At 38.2% G+C, this 9,503-nt stretch overlaps 1 protein-coding gene across 1 annotated transcript in view; it reads right to left on the reverse strand.

The window, feature by feature from the left end:
• Window positions 1-9,067, reverse strand: part of TRPM1 (transient receptor potential cation channel subfamily M member 1) — a 108,627-nt gene extending 99,560 nt beyond the window's left edge. The window contains exon 1 of the mRNA XM_074917669.1: window positions 8,953-9,067. The gene's annotated coding sequence lies outside the window, so the exon portion shown is untranslated. The remainder of the gene's footprint in view (window positions 1-8,952) is intronic.
• Between the last annotated feature and the right edge of the window lie 436 nt (window positions 9,068-9,503).

Raw genomic sequence — 9,503 nt, forward strand, 5'->3', positions numbered from 1 at the left:
GGTTTGGGGGTTTAGTGCAAGTATTAGTAGAACTAAACACAGGCCCAGTTAGTTTCTCATGAACCTGAGAATGCAGTGGCACTGGTGGAATCGATTAACTATCTTCCATTTTAGAAAAAATATTTATGATCCAATATTTGGCTATTACTATACACAAGAAATAAGAATGCAAAATCTGAGTTTCCATAAAAGCAACATTTTCCGTAAAACTACTAGAGTTTCAGTTTTGTGAGGAAAATAGGATTGTTTAAAAAAAAAAAAAATTCAAAAAATACTGAAGCTACCTCTCTGTAGAAAAAATTTGTACTTACAAACAATATTTCTCTAGCCAATGGCACATCTAGTGGGTTAAACACTCATCTAGGTGAACAGGTAGATAGTTCATGGGCTTTCACTCATTGTAAGAAGCAAAGCAATTTACTATTTATTTTATTTGTCTTCAATTCAACACAATATTAAGTTGCCCGTAACAGATACTGGTAGAAACAGGTGAGAAATGTCACTAGATCTTGGATAGCAACCTAACATGCAAATTATATAGACTGATTACAGTTGCTGTAACAAGTAAAAACCTCCTTCCTCTCCTATGTGTAGAATTTAGCTCTGGAATTGATGAATTCAGGACCTGTATCTGCCCGGTTACTTTGAAAGAAGCACAGGTAGCCTGTCATCCTTGCATCAGGTGAATTTCTAGTCCCCTTGCCTTTAGTAGTATGCAAAAAATTAAAGAGAAGCAGCTTGGAAAAGAATTATAAAATCCTGAATTCGGTCCAGCAGTTCAGAGAATACAGGCCATGCAGAGCTGGAGATCCTCAGTAATTGGTATGGAACAACATAACTGTGCCAGCAGCTCAGTCATATTGCCCTATGTTACTCTGGATACAAAGCTGAGTCTTCAAAAACATTCTAGGATTTCATATCTACTTTAAGGATAATGACAAGAAATTAATTACAATGATGTTTATTCAGTCTCAGCACCCTTATAAGTAACTTCCCTTCTAGACAGATAGAAAACCAGAACTCTTTCCAGTCCTCACAGTTGTAGTAATACAATAAATTAGATGACAGACAGGATTACACTGCACTTCATGTGATTATCTTACAGACCAGCTTTGCTGCAACCTTCTCCATTTTCCGTGCATCATCAAACCTGAGCAAGGACTTTTCACTGGACTCAGACTTTTCTATGTGACAAAGCACTTCCTTGTAGTTAATTAAAATACCTATCAGCCTAAACTGACAAATGATAAAAGTACTAACAGAGTATTCACCCTGGATGACCATTACAATCAGTTTGCCTGAATAACCAGGTCAAGATTTTTCTTCATTTTCCCTATATTTTCATTATTTTCCAAGCACTCTGATTATGCTCAAACAATTAGACGTGGTAAATAAAATGTCTTTAAATATTTCCTGTTAAATACAGTTTCAAATGTTTTTCTCCTATGCCTAAACATGGCTGAAACTGTCTGTACATTAATACTTTTGCTCTGTAATGAAAATGGAATGCTAGCCCTGTTATTACAACAACAAACTGTGGTGACAGGGGAGCACCAAGAGTTCATTGTGCTGGGCAGACTGAAAAGATGCTGGGGGCCTTGTGGGTGTGAGCAGGGTGAGCCTAGACCCAAAATGCAAAAAAGGGCTGATTTCAGAAGTGGAACCATTGCCACTGGTGGTGACCCCTCACCGAAAATGAGATTCATGCAAGGTGACTTTAATGTACACTGTATAAACACAGACAGCAGTCAGCTCCAGCCTGACAATCCTAAAAGCAAATGGGGTTTTGACAGAGATTTCAATGAGGATAGGATCTCATGACAGTAACAAGAGTTTTCTTCTTCATTTCAGCTGAGCAAAAAATTGTCATTGTTTCAGTATTCAGTACACCATCTTTTTCAATGCAATACTGTGATCTCAAAGCTACTTAAATAAATCCAAATCATTTCCATATCTACCATCAACTAAAATGAAGGCTGAAAGAATGTCTCTTACCTAGTAACAGAGGACTTGAAAGGATATTGAAGATAAAGAGAGAGCTGAAGAAATAAATCATAAACAAAACGAGTAATTTAAATACCAGTTAAGCATTGAAGACTTGAACCTGCAGCACCAGATACGAGCCCACAAAACTCCACTGATCTGAGAACTAAAAGAGTGAGCCTGTAACCCTGGAAGGAAGTAGCTTATTTTGGTTTCCCACCACAAGACAACATCTACAACTAGTGACAAAAGCCTGCTCCCTGCTTGGGTAAACAGGGAAGGTCTGAGCAGCAGGTGCACTGGGACTCTGCTCATATTCAACATACTAAATAATGAAACAAGGCTTCCCACCGTGCTCCATCATTCCTGAGACAGAGGAAGCAACTGCTTCTTGTTGGGAGGTAACTGAATTGCTATCAGTTCTAAAAAGGGGGAAGGATAGACTTCCATTAGATGCCTTGTTAATGTATCAGCTCTCTTATTCACAGCATTGAGTTCCGTTGTGGCATTCCACATACACAGTTACTACTGCCACATCCATTTGGTATCTTCAATGGTAAATATTTCTTACCTCCATCATTTGGCGACTTGGGTCTCACTCAAAAGTAACGCTTTTTTTAGTATCACCAGCTCCATCTGGTGGATATTCTGCAGCATATATTTTATTGAAGGGAAAGAATAGGATTTTCTAACGCAGTTTTGTCTCCCTTTAGAAATATAAGCATTAAGATGTCGAATATTTAATTCCTTCTACATTGTATTAGCATGTGGGAAAGGTCAAATATGCTGAAATGTCCGTGTTTTTTAGCAATTAGTTGTCCAGGAGAGGTTTAAAAACCTCTATGTAAGGAAAGAAATTTAACTGGCCAGTGACCTTTCCTGAACTGTACCATACTCTTGGCTCGTGTTGTGAAGATTGCTTTTCAAATGAGAAAAATAAATAAAATACATAAAATAAATTTAAACTAGTTAGTAACAATGGCAACTGTAACCTAGAAAAAACCTAGAAATGTGCATATGCAATACATTTTGATGCAGGTACAAGACAATATGAAGTCTAAGTTAGCTGCAAGCTAAAGTGAACATAAGGTGTAGAACAGGTTTAGAAGTAAGGAACTGAGAACCAGATAATCTTGTCCTGGCCCTGGCCCTTATTTTCTATGGTGCCATGTGCAAGTCACCCCTTATCTTTAATACCTTTAGGTTTTCTATCTGAACAAAAGAAGCAGTTGTATAAACCTATGTAAAGACTCTTAATTCCCTCATATTTGTAAAATCATCTGGAGTCCTTAGACAGATGCAAGTATGATTGTTGTTAGTAAAGTGCTTGAGCAAACAATTCCTACATTTCCACAACATTCTCCAAGACAAGCCCACAGTCCTTCACAGTAATGAGTTCAAAAATTTTGCAAGACGTTCAAAGTACTTTGCCGATATTAATGAAACTTAACAAAAGAGAAAGAAAGGGAAACCTCAGTTGAACTTTCAAGGGTATTCATTTAAAAGGGTCAGCTACACAAATCAAACATCTCATTTCAGAGTTTACACATCACCAGAAAAACAAAGGATGAGAAGTACAAATAGTACAAATATAATAGCATTGATCCCCTTTCTCTGCACTATAACTCTAGCACGTAAAGATCTCTTTATTTCAGTTAAATTTACCTATGCAGTCAGGAAACACAGCTCTGTAATCTAGCACACATCAGCAAACAATGAATCAGCATCTCCTAGATGGTCTTGTCTGGCAGAGTTTAGCACCTCTCAGTGTATTGCTGGTCCCTATTTATTCTCATTGCTTAACTCACTGCATCCTGTGACATTACAGCGAGTTTTAGCATTACGCTGAATGTTTTCTGATTGCGGTGTTTTACCTTCTGCTGAGAGGTATTTGTTAAGAAATGTGCATAAAAGTAATGAAACCTAATTAAATTGAGGGAGATTTTAAGAAGCCAACTAGGAGAAAAATGTGTTGCTCTCATCTGTCTACCAAGTGCTAGATAAAAATGCAACTGTGCTTTTTGCTGACAATCTGTGTAGAAGAATAGGGCAAACCCATAATATTTTTATTGATTTCCTGGGGATTGCCAATAGGAGTTGCTGTAATACTCATGCTAGAGAAAGACAACAGTGTGCACTCTCACACACAGTCAGGAGCACCTCATCCCTTTTATCTGTTGATTATGACATTAGCTCCAGTTCACACTTGTGGTGAGATGTGCCAAGTTAATAATTAGAAATAAAAAGCTTCTGGGCAGCTACAGATCACTACTCTACCAGCAACATCTAGACCTAACAGCCACCAGCCTGCCATGTCCTCTTATGGTGAGAGACAAATTAAAGTCACCTGTGACAGACTTATTACCCAGGTCTCTGTCCAGAAGCATTTATACAAAGAATTACCACCTTTACCAGCTCCTTCAGTTACAGGTTCTTTATTTCTGCTAGGAACATTTATCACAGTAATAATTCCAGCTGACCAACTCACGTCACACTGATCTCCAGAGATCTGACAGATGATGGTGGATTTCCTTTGCTACTTCCTAAATTTCAACAAGTGATATTGATAAGAGGATCCATAACGACATGAGGACTTCTCTTTTTTCTGTTTTTACAGTCAATCTCCTGACATTTTTGTAGTTGAGATCATGAGTTAGTCATCTCTCTCTCCTGACTATAAAGTTTCAGAGACACCAATAGAGACAGAAGCTGCTCCAAAACACACATGCTAGAGTCAAATGACCCATCAAAGCAAAAGCAAGACAATCAAAAACTACAATCTCACCTGACATTGCAGTAATAGGATCACATCAAGATTAGTCTATGTCATAGATTAAGCCCACTGAAGTAAACTAATCTTTTGCAGTCCGCTAAGACTATGTGTTTACTCACTAAGATGGGAAAAACTCAGGAGTGTAAAATGCCTATTTGCTGGAATAGACCATATAAGACTGCAGCTGCATGAATGTTTAGCACACTCATTGCTACACCACTGACCTTAACATGGCTTCAGAAAGGAAAAGTTCTTTAAACAGGTTTTTAAACTATACTGTGTGACTGATGGAAAAAAAGTATATTCAAGTCAGCACAACATTGTTATGCTAAAAGGCTCTTACAGACTCTACTAATTGACATTTGGGCAGTTAACTTTTTGTCTGAGCAAAGCAGTGCAGACAGCTTCCAGAAGAGAGAAATTCTGCACATCAGCACAAAGATGCCTTGCAGGCAGTGGGACAGCCTTCCTCTGGCTGGCAGAGAAACATTCCATTCAGACTGCAAGCAACAGGAAGCTCTGTGCTGTGGCAGCTCTGAGAAGGAACAGCATAACCACTGTGCTTCTCTGCCCATGAATACAGCAGCTGGTGACTCTGCTTAATTGCAAATGTACGAGCCCACTTCTGACCTGCCATCAGTCCCTTTGCACAGCGACCACCAGAGCGCCACACTGCAAAATGGGTGTTTGTTCCCTGCTGAGTACCATCAAAACACTACTTGCCCAAACAGCAAGAGTAATGGCATTTGTCCATCTGCATCTGGAGAATAAGGTCCATCTGGGGGCATTTTCTTCCTCACAGGAGGTTCCTTTCTAGTGCATACATCACACTTCTTCTCTAGAAAATGTATTTACCAGTCTGCATATCTTTAGGAGCTGTCAATTCTGCCATCTCAGTTCAGGCTGCTTACAATCCTTTTGTACATTTCTGTCTCTCCTTCACTTCTATTAATTAAAATGTATTCCAGGATGTCTATTTTGAATTTTCATCAAGATATCAACATCTGACTGAAAGAGGGAGAGTGGGGAAAATTAACACAGCAATAAAACATGTTTTCGCAGTGTTTCCTAACATGCCTTTGGTTTTCTAATCATGGAAAAAAATCACATCCCAGCGTCTCCAGATAACTTGGCTAACAGTTGTACCTATGAAAGCACAATAACCAAGATGCTGAGCTGACATCAAAGTTACTGTTTTACTGAAGGCATAGTATATATGGCACCAAAACCAGGCTGTACAAACCTCTGGGCAGGCACCACTGGAGAAGCAGCAGAATGGCAAGGTCCCTGCATGGAAGAGTAAGTGCCTGTCTCGGTGTCACCATCGTACTAATACTGCCTAAAGAGCTCCTGGCTCAACAGAGGTAAAGTGCAAAATTTAAAATGTACATATCCACTTAGTGCTTGCATACACATATACACACATATGCAGTCAATATATTACTGCTTATTAGGCTACTCAAAGAAGCTTTCCCCACATGTCCTCAAGAAATGTCATCTTCATGTGCTGCAGGACAAAAGAAGTGCAATGAAATTAAGTCTTCAAGAAGTATTTTATGACTAGATAGTGTTTTGAGAGCAAATTAATAAATAATTAAGTCCAAGACTAATTGACAGAAGATGAAGAAAATTTCTTGACTAACAGAAGAAACTCTAGTTCACCAAGAAGTGCTGTGGTTTGTGCTGTGCAACAGAACATGTTCCTTTGCTTCTTTTTTTCCTTAGCAATTACTACAGCTTTCTGGGCCCAATCCTACATAATTTACAGGTGTTGAATTCTCCACATAAAATTTACCATAGATCAGAAACAAAAGCAATGCATATTTTAGGACTTAGGGGAGAGTTAAGCATAGACTGGCTTTATGCCAGCCCTCAGCAGGGGCTGAATTCCATCTTTAATGAAGTTGATATGAACTAGGCTTTTCCAGGATCTGCAGGACTTGGCCTACTGTTAAATTAAACTGCTGTTATATTGTTTCACTGCAGGCAAGTAATTCTCAGCATACACACATTTTAATCAGAACTTTGGCATTTGCTTTAGCAGGGAATAAACAGATACAACAGGAATCAACCAAAAGCATAAAATAATGCAATTATCACATGGTTGTATATCTGCAATGTATATCAGTCAAATGATTCCATTTAGCTCTTTGCATGTGCAGGCATTAATCACCTCTGTGTTCACCTCTGTGTCTGTACAGTTGAGCTGTCAACAGGGTCCTTGCCTTAGCTTTCTGGGATCATACCAAAAATAATTAAATCCGTAGCACCATGTGCTTAAGGTTTTTCTTTTTAATCAAATCCATTGAGAAAGTAAGTGTACATTACTTTCTCATTACCCACTACTCCCACAAGCTTCTGCTAAAAACATTAGTATTACAAGGGGAAAACACATTCAAGGCAGTAATATTTTTGCATCCATTAATAGGATTATTGTTCCCTAATAAAATGCAGAAAACTGAACGCCAAAGGACATATCTAGTTGTAACTGTGAATGAAAAAATATCCCCAAATGGAACAAGGAATAAACAAGGTGATGTGGCATCTAGAACCATTAGTATTTTTAAGATGAAAACTTGGCTTCAGCTTGATATAAAAGGTTTTAAATTAGTTGTGATGTGTGACAACTGGCTTAAAATGGGAAAAGCAACCATTTGTAGCTTTGAACACATACATACACAACTAATCCTGATGACTATATCCCTGATTGACTCTATTTGCAGACACTTACCCTGAGGATGCACTCTTGCTTCCTTAGCTTAACCCACATTTTATTTGAGATGTCCTTGCAAGATGGATTCTTGGAAGAACTATGTTTGTCCACAACTTTCTTTTGAACTTTGAATTTCCAGACTTGTGTGGTCTGAGGAAAGGGTTAAGGGACATCTTGATACCATTCTAATTGGCACTACTATCAGAAAACTGTATATCAAGCAAGGTTTCTGCAGCAAAATTAACAGGAAGTTTCAAGTAGAAAGGTGTTTTGAAGAATTTCCCATTGACACCCCTGAAACTGGTAGTTAGGGCTGCAAAGAGAATGTCTGAGCTGTGTGTTTATACTTACAACACACATGGTTGCATAAATACCCAGCAAAAGTCCTCACAAAGTAAAACAGATACAACCATGATAGACTGAGGTTTTATTGCTGCCATCAAGCTCTCTTTGGTTTGACTGATAAATAGGGAGTTGCTACATCTATATTCACTAGTGCTTCCTGGCTGCTGTGCACCGATGCACTCCTGCAAAACTCCCAAGCTCTCATCTCAGTAACAATGAAGCATAGGCAGTTTCTCATCTGAGCCTCTCAAGGCCTGGCTGGTGACTAAGCCCACCACCAAGCTCCATTTCAGCAGCCACATAATCAATACAGACACAAGGAAAGCTACTGTATTGATCTAATATAATTTTCTGTTATGTGTTCATCTCAAAAGAAGTGTGACCATACTAGATTCCAGTGTGGTTGGTAAAGTGAGATGAACTGCAAACATTCAGAAATCCCTTTGCTTCAGGTCAAGAAGGACCGAAGAGATAATCATGACAGTGCAACAAAAGTAACACCAATTAGATAAAAGTAGTTAATTCCAAATCTTTGCCTTGCATCTTGCTTATCGGATCAGCCATTTTTCATTCATCATCTATTTCTTTTACTGTTCTATGTATCAGCAAAGTTTTCTTCTACAAGTATAATGAGCACTAAAGAAACCTGAACTATGATAAAGCATTTAACAAGTACATATCAAAAGATATGTATGTGTCTCTGTACTTTTTCCTCAAGCATGTTTCAGATGGCTAAAAATTTACTTTCATTATTCATTCTGAAGATATGAAAAAGAATCCCTCTCTTCTTTTAAATAAAAAAATTAGATGTCTTTGCTTAGATAACATTTCAGATATATAAAAATGTTATTGTATTAAAAGAATAGCTCAGATTTAAACTACTTAGGATGACTTCAGGTTCAAGTGTCAGAAGTCATACTGGAAGAGATAACTACCACTTGGGAGAGAAACTCAGATGGCTCTCGTCTCACTAAAGGTAGAATGAGCCTTTATAGCATCCTGCTTTTCAAAAGACCTTTGACCCAAGCAAATGGCCACGCAAACAATGGTAAAGAAGACTACATTTCTTTTCTCAGTTGCACCTAATCTGCTCATTTACCTTATTGTTTTCCTTAAAATAGAAAAGGGACACACCTACCTTGTCAGACTTGAAGAAAGCACCATATCCTTGAGATGTATGTTAGTTAGATATAGTAAGGTAATGTTTAGTTTAAAATCAAAGTATTCCCCATAGCCCTTAGCATGCAGAGATTCTTTTAGCTCTGCTAGAGGATGGGCAAATGACTACTCGGGGTATTAGAAAAGGTTAATTCCTAATTCCCTCGACTAAGCCTGTTTGCTGCTACGGACTACTACAGGCTTTATTCCTATTAGAGACTTACTGGTTGCTCAGGGTGACAGCACTGTGTCACAGGTAATCGTGAAAGTGATATGGTAAAGGGTTTCTAAAAATTTAGCTTTGAGTAAAAAGAGTAAATTACTAAGTCTGCAGCCTTTTAAGTGTAAAAAACAAGAAGGTAGTTATGTTTTACTTTTCCAGTATTACCCGATATGCAATAGACAAATAACCTTTCCATTCACAGGCCAAACTGTCACTTGAAGAATCAATGACAGCAGGCTGATAGTACTCCCCAGATGGCAGCAATTATAAGAGGAGGAGGAGAAGGTCAAGCCATGCCAGAAAAAGGA

Source organism: Athene noctua, chromosome 13 (genome assembly GCF_965140245.1).
Source record: "Athene noctua chromosome 13, bAthNoc1.hap1.1, whole genome shotgun sequence".
NCBI lineage: Eukaryota > Metazoa > Chordata > Aves > Strigiformes > Strigidae > Athene > Athene noctua.